Genomic DNA, 14,777 nt, shown 5'->3' with positions numbered 1-14,777 from the left:
ACACTATGTAGAGGGGAAGAAATAGACCTCGGCTCTGGCCTTCGGCCACCGGGTTGCATTCGCGCACGCACTTCACGCACCGTCGTTTTGCGATGATCTGAAGGTTAAAACCTTCACCCTCTCAAGCAAAACCCAGGTAATCCCTTTTCCTTTTAAACATCAGTAGTTTTTTTTCCTAAAACAATTCATATATATGCGTTCAAAAATTAAGATCAAGATACACGATTAAATCATCTTTTTTAGAAACTGTTTGTATTTCTTTGAATGAATTTATGTAAGTATAATTCTCTTCTGTCAAAAAAATTAGTCCTTTATACAATGAAAGCATTCGGGCTTTATAGCTACTGCTCTTATTACATAAACTGGGAAAGAAATCTTCGATTTCTTTCCATTTTCTGTCTACTGTATGCACCGTATCTTTGACCATGATCTGCTGAGATTCCTTTGATTTAGTTTCCTTTTTCTTGCTTTACTTTTTCGTATCTGCTGTGTTTCCTTTTTTATTTTGCAGGTACCCGAAGATCTCAGTGATGGTCGTGCTACTTGTGACGCAATTTGGGGCCGGATAGAGGGAGGACCAGTGACTGGGGCACTGGTGAGCATTGAAGCCCTTGGGATAGCGCATTAATGGTAGCCTCAATTTCGGGGACTGAACAGACGCTCCCCGAACCCTCTAGAATCTCTTACGGCGCCACAGTGTTTAGGAAACCCTAGGGTTACCTGCTTCCCTTAAGTCCTTCGGGTCTTTTGGGCTGTTTTAGATTTGGGCTTTAGATGTAAATGGGTATAGGCGTAGTAGGGTTTCTTTGGGAAGTTTTAGCTTTTGGCAAAGAACCGGTCTATTTGGGTATAACAGGTCTGAGGTACTTGGGCTTGTGTTTGGGCTCTTGTAAACTGGGCTTTATATGGACTATTAAATAAACAAACATTTATTTATTTATTTATTTAAGGCCCGGTTAAATTTGGGCTATTACAGATAATAAATGTTTATATGGTATTCGTATGTGATGTTCATAATTTTGAATGGTCTAGTTGCTTTTACATGCTTGAATTTGTTCAATGTGATGTTGTGTAGATGTGTGCAAGTGAGGGTGGCAAAATGGCTTGGTAAATAGCCTTGTTTTTGTCCATAAGGGTAGACACACGAGCGTGTGTCTAGGCTGTGTGTGAAACATGGTCAGTCCCATGGGCATGTGATCTGGCCGTATGTCCCCTGCACCTAAATTGTTGCAAAACAGAATGCTCAATATTGACCACACAGGTATGAGACATGGCTATGTGTCTCAACCGTGTGAAGGACAAAGCCTCGGGACACGGGCGTGTGTCTTGGCCGTGTGACTTCAATTTGTTCTTAGGTGACAAATAGAGAGTTACACAGGTTAGGGACATGGGCGTGTGTGATCACACGGCTTGGCCACACAGGCGTGTCCCAAGCCACCCAAGCGTGTGACCCCTGTTTGGTAGAGAAATTTTCTAAGTGTTGTAAACTTTTCTAAAGTTCTTAGTTTAGTTCGAACCGCTTCTAAAGTATGTTTTGGGCCTCGTAGGCTTGTTTTAGGGACGATGTGATTGATTGGTAAAAAGTATTAATTTGGTGCCAGATTTACAACCTAGAATGTATGATTTTTGTGTTTACGCTAGATAATGCCTCGTACCCTGTTCCGGCGTTGAATACGGGTAAGGGGTGTTACAAAATTGAATTGCAATGTGATTTAAATTACTTTCTTAATTGTGGTTGATTGGTAAGTTGTATTTGCAGTTATACGAACTTGCTAAGCTTAATTGCTTACTCTGTTTACTTTTTCGTGTTTTATAGTGATACGGAAGCTTGCTCGGATTGGAAGTTGTCAAAGATCTCATCACACTATCTAACAACTATTTTGGTATATGGCATGTATAGGTCATTTGGCTAATGAAAGCCTATATTTTTTGGTTATGAAATTGGCCATTTAATGTGGTTTGAATTGCTATGGCTTGACATGTATATATATGTGTATAGTTAGCTTTATGATGTATGGAATGTCTTGAAAGTAACTAGATTTTGGTTGGGTAAGTAGAGTATCATATAGTTGAGATTAGAAATGGCATATAGGTTATGTGTTAGGCACAAAAGTGAATTTATGCACTTGACCATTTAGTAAATTTTTGGAAGTGATATTGGTATTTTTTTGTTTTTGTTTTTTAAAGGAAAATTGTGATGCTTATGAGTATTATGGTTGTTGGTATTGATATGGCATGATTTAGACTTGGTTGTGATTGGTTTGAATGCCTAATGATGCTATGGTCATATGCTATTTGTTATGTGTAGGTTAGTACCTCATTGGGTGAGAAATAAGGCTTGGAAAATGACCTATTTTTGTCCACACGAGCATGTGTCCCTTGATATTTATTTAGAAAGCAAGTCAATAGTTTCACATGGCCTAACATATGGGCATGTGGCTTGGCCGTGTGGCACAAGTCAATATACCCTCCAGTTTTCACACGGCCTGACACACTGGTGTGTGATGCCACTTCGAAGGGTACACGGCCTGGCACACAGGCATGTGATCTGGCCGTGTGACCCAAGTCAGTGAGTTACACGGGGTTGGACACGGGCTAGGACACGGCCATGTGGTCCCATTTTGAATGCTCACACAGCTTGAGATACGGATGTAAGAGCCCAATTTTGGTGAAATCGGAATAGTGGTTTTGGGACCACAAATCTGAGCTGAAAAATAATTTTTTCTTATTTTGATTTTATGGTTCGTAATATGATAGAAATGTCATGTGAAAATTTTGGTAAGAAAATTTTATCAATTATGTGTTTAATTACAGGAAGGACCAAATTGCATAAAATTCAAAAGTTGAATTCCAGTAGCCAGAAGGATCAAATAGATATGGAATTCAAAACTTAAGGTTATTGTATGGTAATTAGACCATTAATAAAAAGTTTGTAGATATTTTTGGATGATTCACCTATGGAAAATTAGAAAAAAGGATGATTCATCTATGGAAAATTAGAAAAAATGCTAAGGACTAAATTGGAAATCAAAATTATTAAAGATGATAAATTACTTAAATAGAAAGAAACATCATTTTTATCATATTCTTCCCCAAAATATTCCATGGAAACCTTAGGAGAGAGGGAAGAAACTTTCTTGGCCAAATTGGGTAAGTTTTCTTGTCCCGTTTTTAGTAATTTTGATATTTTTAAAACCGAGATAGCTTAACCTATCTACTTGGGGGATCAATTTGAAGAGTTATCAAAGTATGGAAATTAGGTCATGGATGTATATGCTGAAAATTTGAAATTTATGGTAGAAAATGGAAGATTGCTGATAGATAAACAACTTTTACAAAGTGATTTTTGATGAAAACATGTTTCAAGGACTAAATGTAAATTTGTAAAAATTGAAGAAAAATTTTGAATTTTATAGAATATATGTGCTGTAAATTTTAAGGTGAAATTTTATTTAGGCTTGGAATAGGGAGTAAATTGTATAAATTTCATTTTCCGAGCCTAAGGACAAAATGGAAATTTATGGAAAAGTTAGGGGCAAAATGGTAATTTTTCCTAAGATGTAAATTGAGCTCACTTGGATATGAAATGTGATAAATTGATGTAAAATTTTACTCATATAGATCCGGATAGACCAAATTCGGAGCTAGAATGAAGAAAAGAGGAAAATGATGGATTAGTAGATTTTACGTACACGAACACATTTATCGAGGTAAGTTCGTGTAACTAATCTGTGTATGTTTATATGCTTGAATTAAATGTTGCATTGTGAATTGTATAAATATCATATATATATGTGACATTGAAATTGTATCTGATAAAGCTCGATCAACGATAATGCCCGAAAATGATAAATGATAAAAATATTACTTTTATGCTTGAAATGAATGTCGAATGTGTTTATTTGAATTATATGAATGTTATAGATGTATGAAATAATCACATGATCGATAATGATTGAAAAATATTTAAATCTCGATTGAATAAATGGAAAATTGATGGATATGTGATTTCTCAAAATGAATGAGGTCTTATATTTGTTGCTGACGAGATTTAGCTCGGACGAGTAATCCTATTGACCTCATTACAGAAAGGATTTAGCCCGGACAGGTAATCCTGATATAAGTCCTCTCAGGCATATGTTATGGATTGGATTTAGCCCGGACAAGTAATCCAAATCAAGTTTCTTAGAGCATATGTCATAAAAAGGATTTAGCCTGGACTGGTAATCCTGTTGTATACATGTGTGGCTCGAGAGTGTACTCTCTGAAATAGTACCTTATGGGTACAATTGAATATGAGTTGATGGATCCTGACTTGTACAGCTTGAGTGTACTACCTGTGTATCCATCGATATTTCAAATAAATTCAACGGGTGACAATCCAGACATGAGAAGATATGAATAATAAAATGAGTTATTACACGTATCTGTCTGAAATATAAGAAAATGATGATACATGGCAAGTAATATATGAAAGTATGAGATGATGATATTTTTTTATGGAAATTATTTGATGAGAATGTTCATCTTTGATTATAGACTTGTACACCTTGAGTGTACTACTACTCGTGTGACCTTGATATTTCGAATGATATGAGTAAAGTTTTGACATGAAATAATTGAACTCGAGATGAACTATTATGAAATTATACTTGTAATATAAAGAGGTGATTTATACATGTTAAATGAGTTGTGGAAAGCATATGTGCATGGAAACTTGATTATTGTTGAGCACATATATGTTTTGATGTTATTATGGAATATATGACTAACAAGGGCAGTGAGGATGCGTGTAGGGCTTGAGGTCAAATTGATGAATATGCCTTACATAGTTACCTCAAAATAGAATGAATAGTAAGCTAAGTACCATTTTATACGAACTTACTAAGCATTTTATGCTTAGTTTTATTTCCCTATTTTAAAGTAAATCAGAAGCTCGTTGGATTGGAAGCTTGGCGGATGAAACAACCCGATTTTGGGTCTAGTCTGAACAGTGGTTTCGGGACCCCAAATTCGACGTAGAAAAATTTATTTTTATTATATTTTTATGGTCTACCATTTTATGGAATGATTTCGTGAAAATTTCGTTCATAAATTTTGACGTTTGGGCACTCAATTTAGTCAAAAGGACTAAATTGTAAAAAGTGCAAAAGTTGAGTTTTACATGCTAGAGATGTCTAATTGCTATGAAGTTTTAAACTGGAGGTCCTTAAATGGTAATTAGACCATTGGTTAAGTTTGTTGGACAAAAATGGACATGGTTAGGTAAGTTTCTAAAGTTTTTTATTAAGGGCATTTTAGTAATTTGGTAATTAAATGAATTAAAAAGCCAAATTAAAAGCCAATTTTTGTCCATCTTCCTTCCATGTCCGAAATTCACAAGGGGAAACAATGGCTAGGGTTTGTCAAGCTTCCAAGCTCGGTTTAAGTCCGTTCTAGTCCCATTTTTAATGATTTTGATGTTTTTGAAATCCTTGTAACATGATCTATCTATTTCTACCACTAATTGAAGACATAATAAAAGTCTAAAATTTTATCCATGATGGCTATTTGTGTATTTTGATGTTTAATGGTAGAAAACGCATGTTAGTTGTTTGATAAATGACTTTTGCTAAGTGATTTTTGATGAAAATGCCTAAAAGGACCTATTTGTAAAAAGTTATAAAATGGGTGTTAAAATGCAAATAAAAGAAAAAAGTGGACTACTATAAGCATTAAGGTTTGGCTAGGCATGGGTATTGAAGAAATTGAGTACATTTCCTTTTACGAGCCTAGGGACTAAAATGTAAAAAGGTGAAATTATAGGGGCAAAAATGTAATTTTTGCCATAATATGATTTTGGACTGGTTTGAATAGTATAATGATTAAATAAGTTAAATGTGATATTATAGATCAAGAAAAATGAGGTTCGAAATTAGAACAGGTAAAAAACGAGTATTTGACTGTTAGGTCCTTTTTGTCGTTTTTATGTCGAGGTAAGTTCGTATGTTTAATAAGCATTAAATTATATATGTATAAATGCTTAATTGATATAATTGTGGTAAATGCTATTGAGTACAATACTACGAAAATGACCGACAGAGATTCGATACAGCGAAAGTCCAGGTTGAACCTTAAGAATGGATAGGATACAAATGTCATGACATTAGGGTTACTGAGATTACGTGTAAGACCATATCTGGGATATGTCATCGATATGAGACTTCGTGTAAGACCATAGCTAGGCTATTGCCATCGATACGAGACTTCGTGTAAGACCATAGCTGGGCTATTGCCATCGATACGAGATTACATGTAAGACCATATCTGGGTATAGCATTGGTATGGTAGTATGTGTATGAGATTCCTGAATATCCTTTCGTATTCCAAGTGGTTCAACTAGTAATTTATTATATTAACTTATATTACTAATTTAGAAAACTAACCTTTATATTTTAATAAGTAAACCATATATTATAAACCCAAAACCGTCCATGGTACCCTTTAATGACTTAATTTCCTTTTAAAGACCCCATATTATAAAAAAATAACAATTTGGCACTTACACAATTAGGTAGCCATTTTTACATTTTACGCGATTAAGTGCTTTTAATTAAATCGAACACTCAAACGATAAAATTAAATCACGAAAATTTCACACATATAAATTAACGTACTGTAGACACCAAAAATAATATTAAAATATTTTTCTAACTCAGATTTGTGGTCCTGAAACCACTGTTTCGAATAGGGTCAAAATCAGGGCTGTTACAACTCTTCCCCTTTAGGGATTTTTGTCCTCGAAAATCTTATCGGCAAATAGGTTTGGGTACCGATCTATCATAGCATCCTCAGACTCCCACATAGCTTCTTCAACCCCGTGTCGATGCCATAAGACTTTCACTAAAGAAATTTTCTTATTTCTTAATTCTTTAACCTCGTGATCTAAAATTCGAATTGGTTCTTCTTCATATGTCATATCGGATCGAATCTCAATCTTAGACGGGGAAATCACATGCGATGGATAGGATTGATATCGTCGAAGCATCGAAACATGAAATATGCTATGGATCTTTTTGTAACACCCCTAACCCATATCCATTGCCGGACTAGGGTCACGGGGCAGTACTGAACGTAAGCATAGTTCCGAACATTCTGATATTAACACAAGTCATATTCTTACATACATGTAGATCATATAACTAATTAAATAATAAACATACATTATGAACATATTGCGTATACAAATCACAGGTTCATCACTTTGATGATAAGCGAATACCAAAATAAAAATCCAACATTTTATTTCTTAATTCTATACATGCGCATTATTAACCAATTAAATTACATCACAAGGCATTTTGTCCCTTAGCATATATGGCATTATCAATTTCACAAATGATAAAAATATTTCATTAAACATTAAAGTCATACCAGTTCCACCATTCAAACTTAAGTTAATAGTTTACCAATTGCATACCAGAATACAAATATATATACTTGCTACTTATTAACTATCCATTTTACTAACAAAACATATCTAACACCTACTCAATATTTATTTTCATCAATTGTACCTATTTTACCAACCATATAAACATAATATATGTGTATACATTTCTATCACAAACCTAATCATAATGACAAGTATCATTCGATTATACACATATATATATATCATCAACATCTTACTCCATTATTAAGCCGATTTACAAAACCATTCACAAGAAAAAACATATCATAATAAACCCTTACCATATTCGAACATAACTGTAACACCCCAAACCCGACCCAGACATTATGGCTGAATCTGGTGTGTTACATTGAAGTGTTTTAGCCAAAACTGTGTTTTCATTGAAAACCCTTTTTAAAAAAAACCTTTCAGTTATGAAAGCCTTGTTTAAATCATTTGATATTTGAAAAAAAAAAAAACTTAGTTGCGGAAACGTAGAAAACATACTATAATTTAAGAAATCCATGTTCAATTTCTCATAATTACAATGAAAATAATAATAATAATTCAAGTAGTAATTGAAAACCTTATTACAATCTGGTCTAAACACATTTAAAAAGAAATAAAAACTTAAATGCTTAAAAAAACCAAGTCTTAATTATCTTGCTAGCCGGCCACCCAGAGTCCCTCCAAACATTTAACCTTCTACTGAGCATCACTTGAAAATAAAATAAAAGAGGGGGGTGAGTTTTTGCAAACTCAGTGTGTACAACCCTCGGAAAAAACAAGCATTCAAAAAAATAACATCATTCATCAATCATGCAATGCAATCCCATCCAAATTATCCATCTGCTACACACCAGCTCCGGCCCCCGTCACACCATGTAGGGATATGAATATCGACCCACCTAGCCCACACACCATGGTAGCCCGATTGCGGAACTACCTTCATTTACATATTGGGCTTTAAAAGTCGTCGGTGAATCCACGATTGTCAAGCAACCATGCGATCCTCATATATTTCCTCTATTCCATAATTCCCACCTATATGCAACCTAAGCAGAATATCATATGTATGCATGTCACAACCATAAAACTTACATTCTACACCTAGGGGTATTTTGGTCATTTTCGCCCTTAGGGGCATTTCGGTAATATTCCAATAATTATGGTTTTCACTTACCTTGGCCCGTTAACGACTCCCATGAGCTAAGATGAACGAACACTATGCACTAGGTAGGATTCCAAAGAAGAGGAGGTGAGTCATTAAGACCGCTTAAGTACCAAGCTCTCCCTAGATCCAATCCTAGACATGCATATACCTGTTGCCACACCGTAACCCTTTGACTTGTCCACGGTCGGAATATATTAATTAAGTCTTATGTGGGTATCATATACTAGGCCCAAAACCCCTTACAAAGCCCAAACAATTTCATATACTTGTATCTGGCCCATTAAGCCCAATCATATTCATATGGCCCATTAGGCCCAAAACACATTTATATGGCCCGTTAGGCCTAGTCACATTCATAATCGTGCTCATATACAAGTTCCTATCACATAGCATTAACATTCAATTTTTGCTTATTATGGGCCCAACAGCACATCGGGCCCATTTAGCCCATTCCGGCCCATATGGCCAAATCACAACCCAAGTTCACGGAATTGCCCGTGGACCTTAGGCAACCTATCGGTCTCCCCCTTACGAGTGTTCGCACACTCGCAAGACTACTGTAGCCAAACTTTTGGCTTTTTGGCACTTCGACTTTTGCCGATACATATTGTGTGTGCAGTGTATGTACACACCTGGTAAGCAAGCGTACTGCGATTCCCTTAGTCCAAACCTACAAACGATATCACCCATCCATTAATTGCATGCTTAATACATATCCTTACTAAAACCGAAACCTCACATTAACCTTACTTTGCGCGACCAGCCTTTTCTTAAATCACTAACCACGATTAACTTCTAGATCAAAACCACAAACACCTAAAGAGCGATTTGGCAGAGAGTTAAGATCTGAGATCCGATACTAATTCCACTAGAATCGGTCAAAGAGTATTCAGCCCTTGGGAGATTCGGCTTTTCGGCTTTTCAAACTTAGTATGGTGAATAAGGTTTATTTGGTACAGATTAAAGAAGAAGAGTAGAAGAAGAAATCGGCTAAGTGAAACAAAGAAAATTGTGTAGAGAAGAATAGAAATAGGCAGCAAGAAAAGAAAGAAAAGCAAAAGGGTTTTCGGCTTTTTGGATCTTGAAAAGAAAAGGGTTTTTGGCTTTTGGAGAAAGGGGTTTCTGGCAACAAGGTGAAGAAGAATTTCAGTAGTATCTTGGCAACCCTGTATTCGGCCCCTATTTATAGCCCTTATAGCTGAATTTTCGATGCCCAATTCCCAATTCAGCTCCATCACTTCTCCCTTCTCATCTCCTCGTTTTTCTCCGTGATAACCTCTTGATCCTTTCCTTAATTTTCTCTTCTAAACACTCCCCATAGAGTCCATCTTCACGCCACTTCCATCCTTCTAGAAGGCCAAAATTAAACTTCTAAAACACAAAACTAGGATTCGAACCTTGGACCTCCTTGCTAGCTACTAACGCCACGTCCCTGCACTCTAAGTGGCATCACTTAGCCACTCTTCCACAAGGCTTTTTGATGCTATTTTTCCCCTATTTTTATTTAAAAGCCCACCTACTTGCCAACCCTGATTCTTTTAATAATTAAACTATAATTTCATTTATTCCTAGGTTCGAACTCAAACCTTAATTAAGACCTACTATAATTATCACATGGCTAGGAACATAAAACACAATTTTTATCAAAACCGAAAATAAAGAAAGTTTGGGATTTCGGGATTTTTGGGCGTTACAATAACTATATATCATTTAATGCCAATTTACATAACAACACCTATATCAAACATAACAACCCATTTCATTTGCATTTTATCTATACAAAACTATAGCTGAATCAACTAAACATACTTATGAAAGTATATATATATATATATATATATACCATGACTGATTTATCAACCACATCCAAATTCACCAACCATTATCAAGCCTTTACCAAAACATATAACACCTATCACAAACACCATTCATTCATAGCACGTAACATTATAACCAAAATGAACTCAGACCATAATCAAACATAACCGAATTCAAACATAGAAATTAAGCCATTTTCACATGGCTCAAAATATACATAGACCAAAATACAACATTTCAAAACTATAATCCTATCTATACATGCCATAAGTTCGAAAATTCAGCTTATAAAATACCAAAGACAGTCGATAGTGTGATAAACTTTGCTGACGATCCCTGAGCTTGTAACTTGACTCCAAAAGTCTATAAAACAAAAACAAACATACACACACAGAGTAATCTTTTATAGCTTAGTAAGTCATAAGCAAATAAACTATTCAATGGCATGAACAATTTAAAGTAAATCTATTTATACTATCATAATCATATTAAACCCAGAATCTTATGGTTTCACTTATAACATATACTTTTGCATATAAGTTTACTTAAGGCTGAATGCATATATATAAATTTTAACATGATATCTTTCGATTTCAAAGCTAATTATCATTATGTTAACACATATACATATAATCTTGAATCAAATTATGATATCATATGCATATACATAGCAATGGTCGAATATACTTCACAAGGTACATATGTTCACATTAGTAACTTGCTTACCTTATTTCAAGTAGGTAATAAACCAATTCATACCTGATCATTTTAGCTCATTTTGCACATTCGATCACAACCCACCATTGCCCAATGAACCATTTGGAATTGGATAGGACACTCAGATAATCACATATATCATACAATGCCAACATCCCAGACGTGGTCTTACAAATAATCACATACCAATGCCACTATCCCAGATAGGGTCTTACTCGTACACATATGTCGATGACATGGTCTTACTTGCACACCACATATTAGAATCCTATGTCATGACATATGTATCCTAGCTATTCTTAAGGTTCATACGGGGCTTTCGGACATCGTAACCCACTCGAAACGAATTCATAAACATTTCTACCAAGCTTATTCACATTTGGCTAATACATATAGATATTTACATATTTAAATTCAACATATATAATTCACACTTAATTAAAATTAAGTACATCTATTTGCTTATAAACTTACCTCGGACGATGAAAAACGGAACGGGACGACTAGTCGACAACTTTAGTTTTCCCCCGATCCAGATCTGATTTCTTTGGTTCTTGATCTAAAAATATTCAAATTAAACTCATTCAAACATATATTCACTCAACTTAGTCCAAAAACTCATAAATGGGAAAATTACCATTTTACCCCTGACATTTTACACTTTTTACAATTTAGTCCCTATTACACAAAACACAAAATATGCAAAATTTCAATATAACCATGTTAGGCCGAATGTTACTAGTGTTCATATAAGTCTATATATTTCATTTATTTCACATTTTAGTCCCTCAATATATTATTTTTGCAATTTAGTCCTAATTACTCAAAATCATCAAAAACTCCAATACAAAACATGTTAACCCAAAAGTTATCTTTCATATTTCATCATTAAACAACAAAATCACAAGCTTTCAACAATGGCATAACTCAAAATATTCATCAAAATAAAAAATTCATGCATGGGTTTTGTAGATAACTTAGCAACGATCTCAAAAACATAAAAATTATCAAAAATCGAGCTAAACACATACCTTTATCAAGCTTGTACAAGGCCGAACCCTAGCTTTCTTTTTCTTTTTCTTTCTTATTTTTTTATTTCGGCAAGAACATGATAATATGAAAGCTTATTTTAATCTTTATGTTATAATAAAACATATATTCACTTAATATTCAATTTACAAGTTTAACCTTAATGAAATAATATAAAAACTATATAATATATGCCTAATGCCGTCCATTCATTTAATCAATGGCATAATTTCAACATAAAACCTTCATATTAAAAGAATAACAAAAATTTGGCCCTTTTATAATTAACCATCAAATTTTTACTTTACGCGATTAAGTCCTTTTATTTAATCGAGCACTCAAATGATAAAATTAAAACACGAAAATTTCACAGATCTAAATTCACATATAATAAACACAGAAAATAATTTTAAAATAATTTTTTACTCAGATTCATGGTCTCGAAACCACCGTTTCGACTAGGGTCTAAATCGGGCTGTTACACTTTTCTAACTCAGGTAGCAACAACAGTTTGTAAGCAACCGGCCCGATACGCTCAGTAATCTCATATGGCCCAATAAATCTCGGACTCAATTTGCCTTTACGAATGAATCAGAGTATTTTCTTCCACGATGAGATTTTCAAAAACACTTTGTCCCCGGTCAAAAACACAATATCTTTTCGTTTCAAGTCTACATACGATTTCTGACGATCTGACGCTGCTTTTAGACTATCATGAATCACTTTCACTTTCTGTTCAGTCTCTTTGATCAAATCGATCCCATGTATCTTATTCTCACTGAGTTCAGTCCAATATAAAGGTGTTCGACATTTGCGACTGTATAAAGCCTTATAAGGAACCATTTTTATACTTGATTGAAAGTTGTTATTATACGCAAATTCAATCAGTGGTAAGTATTATTCCCACGTACCTTCAAACTCAAGAATGTAACATCTCAACATATCCTCGAGTATTTGAATAATCCGCATGGATTTACCATCCGTCTGTGGGTGAAAAGAAATGCTAAAATGTAGTTTTGTACCTAATGCATCTTGCAATTTCTTCTAAAATCGCGATGTGAACCTCAGATCTCTATCTGATACAATAGAAATAGGTACTCCGTGCAATCTCACAATGTAAGAAATGTACAACTCAGCAAGCTTATCAAGTGAATAATGTATGCGAATCAGAATGAAATGAGCCGATTTAGTCAATCTATCAAAAATAACCCAGATTGCTTCTTTCTTACTCGGTAACAGAGGTAAACCTGATACAAAATCCATCGTGATTCTGTCCCATTTCCATTCGGGTATTAAAATCGGTTGAAGTAACCCAGATGGTACCTGATGCTCGGCTTTGACTTGTTGATAGATTAAACATTTCGAAACAAATTCAGAGATGTCTCATTTCATACCATGACACCAGTAAAGCTATTTCAAATCATTATACATGAACAAATAACCAACTGCTATGAGCTTCATTTAAAATCATTTGAATCAATTCTGAATTTCTTGGAACACATATTCGGCCTCTAAATCTCAAACAACCCTCAACATCAACTCGGGATTATGAATCAATATTTGAATCACATTGAGCCCGTTTTGCTAACAGTTCATTATCGAATTTTTGAGCTTCGCAAATCTGCTACATAAATAATGGTTTCGCTTTCAACTCAGCTACAATCGATCCATCATCAAATAGAGCCATATGCGCATTCATTGCACGTAGAGCAAATAGAGATTTTCGACATAGAGCATCAACAACTACATTGGCCTTTCCCAGATGGTAGTCAATTGCAAGCTCGTAATCTTTTAATAACTCTAACCATCTTCGCTGTCGTAAATTCAGATCTTTCTGAGTCATCAAGTATTTTAAGCTTTTGTGATAGGAATAAACGTGACATTTCTCACCAAATAGATAGTGGCTCCAAATCTTCAACGCAAACACAATAGCTGCCAATTCCAAGTTGTGCATCAGATAATTCTTTTTGTGCGGCTTTAATTGTCTCGTGGCATAAGATATAACTTTTCCTTCCTGCATCAAAACACAGCCCAAACCATTCAAAGATGCATCACTAAAGATTACGAATTCTTTACCCGATTCTGGCTGAACTAGCAATTGAGCTTCAGTCAATAAAGCTTTCAAATGATCAAAACTTTTCTGGCACTTATCTAACCACTCGAACTTAATATGTAACGCCCTCACGCCCGATACCGTCGCCAGAGTCGAGCTTGAGGTGTTACTAAACATAATTCATCAATTTATCAGCTCAAACAATTTATTTTTAAAACTTCCAGACAAGCTGGCAATCTGCATTATAGTCGCTTAAAAATTCATATCTTGAGTTCCAAAACTCGAAATCCGATTCTGTAAATTTTTCCGGAAACTAGACTCATATATCTATCTACTAATTTTTTCTAGAATTTTTAGTCTGCCCAATTAGTACAGTTTATTGGTTAAATCCTCCCCTATTTCAGAGTTTCAATGACTATGCCATTTTTTTCTTATAAAACTAGACTCAATAAGGATTTCATAAATGTAAAATAAAACTCCTAATTGTTTTTTTTACAATATATAGTGAATTTTTAAATTCAAAACAGGGGATACAGAGATCACTCTGACCCTGT

The sequence above is a fragment of the Gossypium arboreum genome, chromosome 3 (genome assembly GCF_025698485.1).
Source record: "Gossypium arboreum isolate Shixiya-1 chromosome 3, ASM2569848v2, whole genome shotgun sequence".
NCBI classification, from domain to species: domain Eukaryota; kingdom Viridiplantae; phylum Streptophyta; class Magnoliopsida; order Malvales; family Malvaceae; genus Gossypium; species Gossypium arboreum.
Note: the sequence above shows the minus strand (reverse complement) of the source record.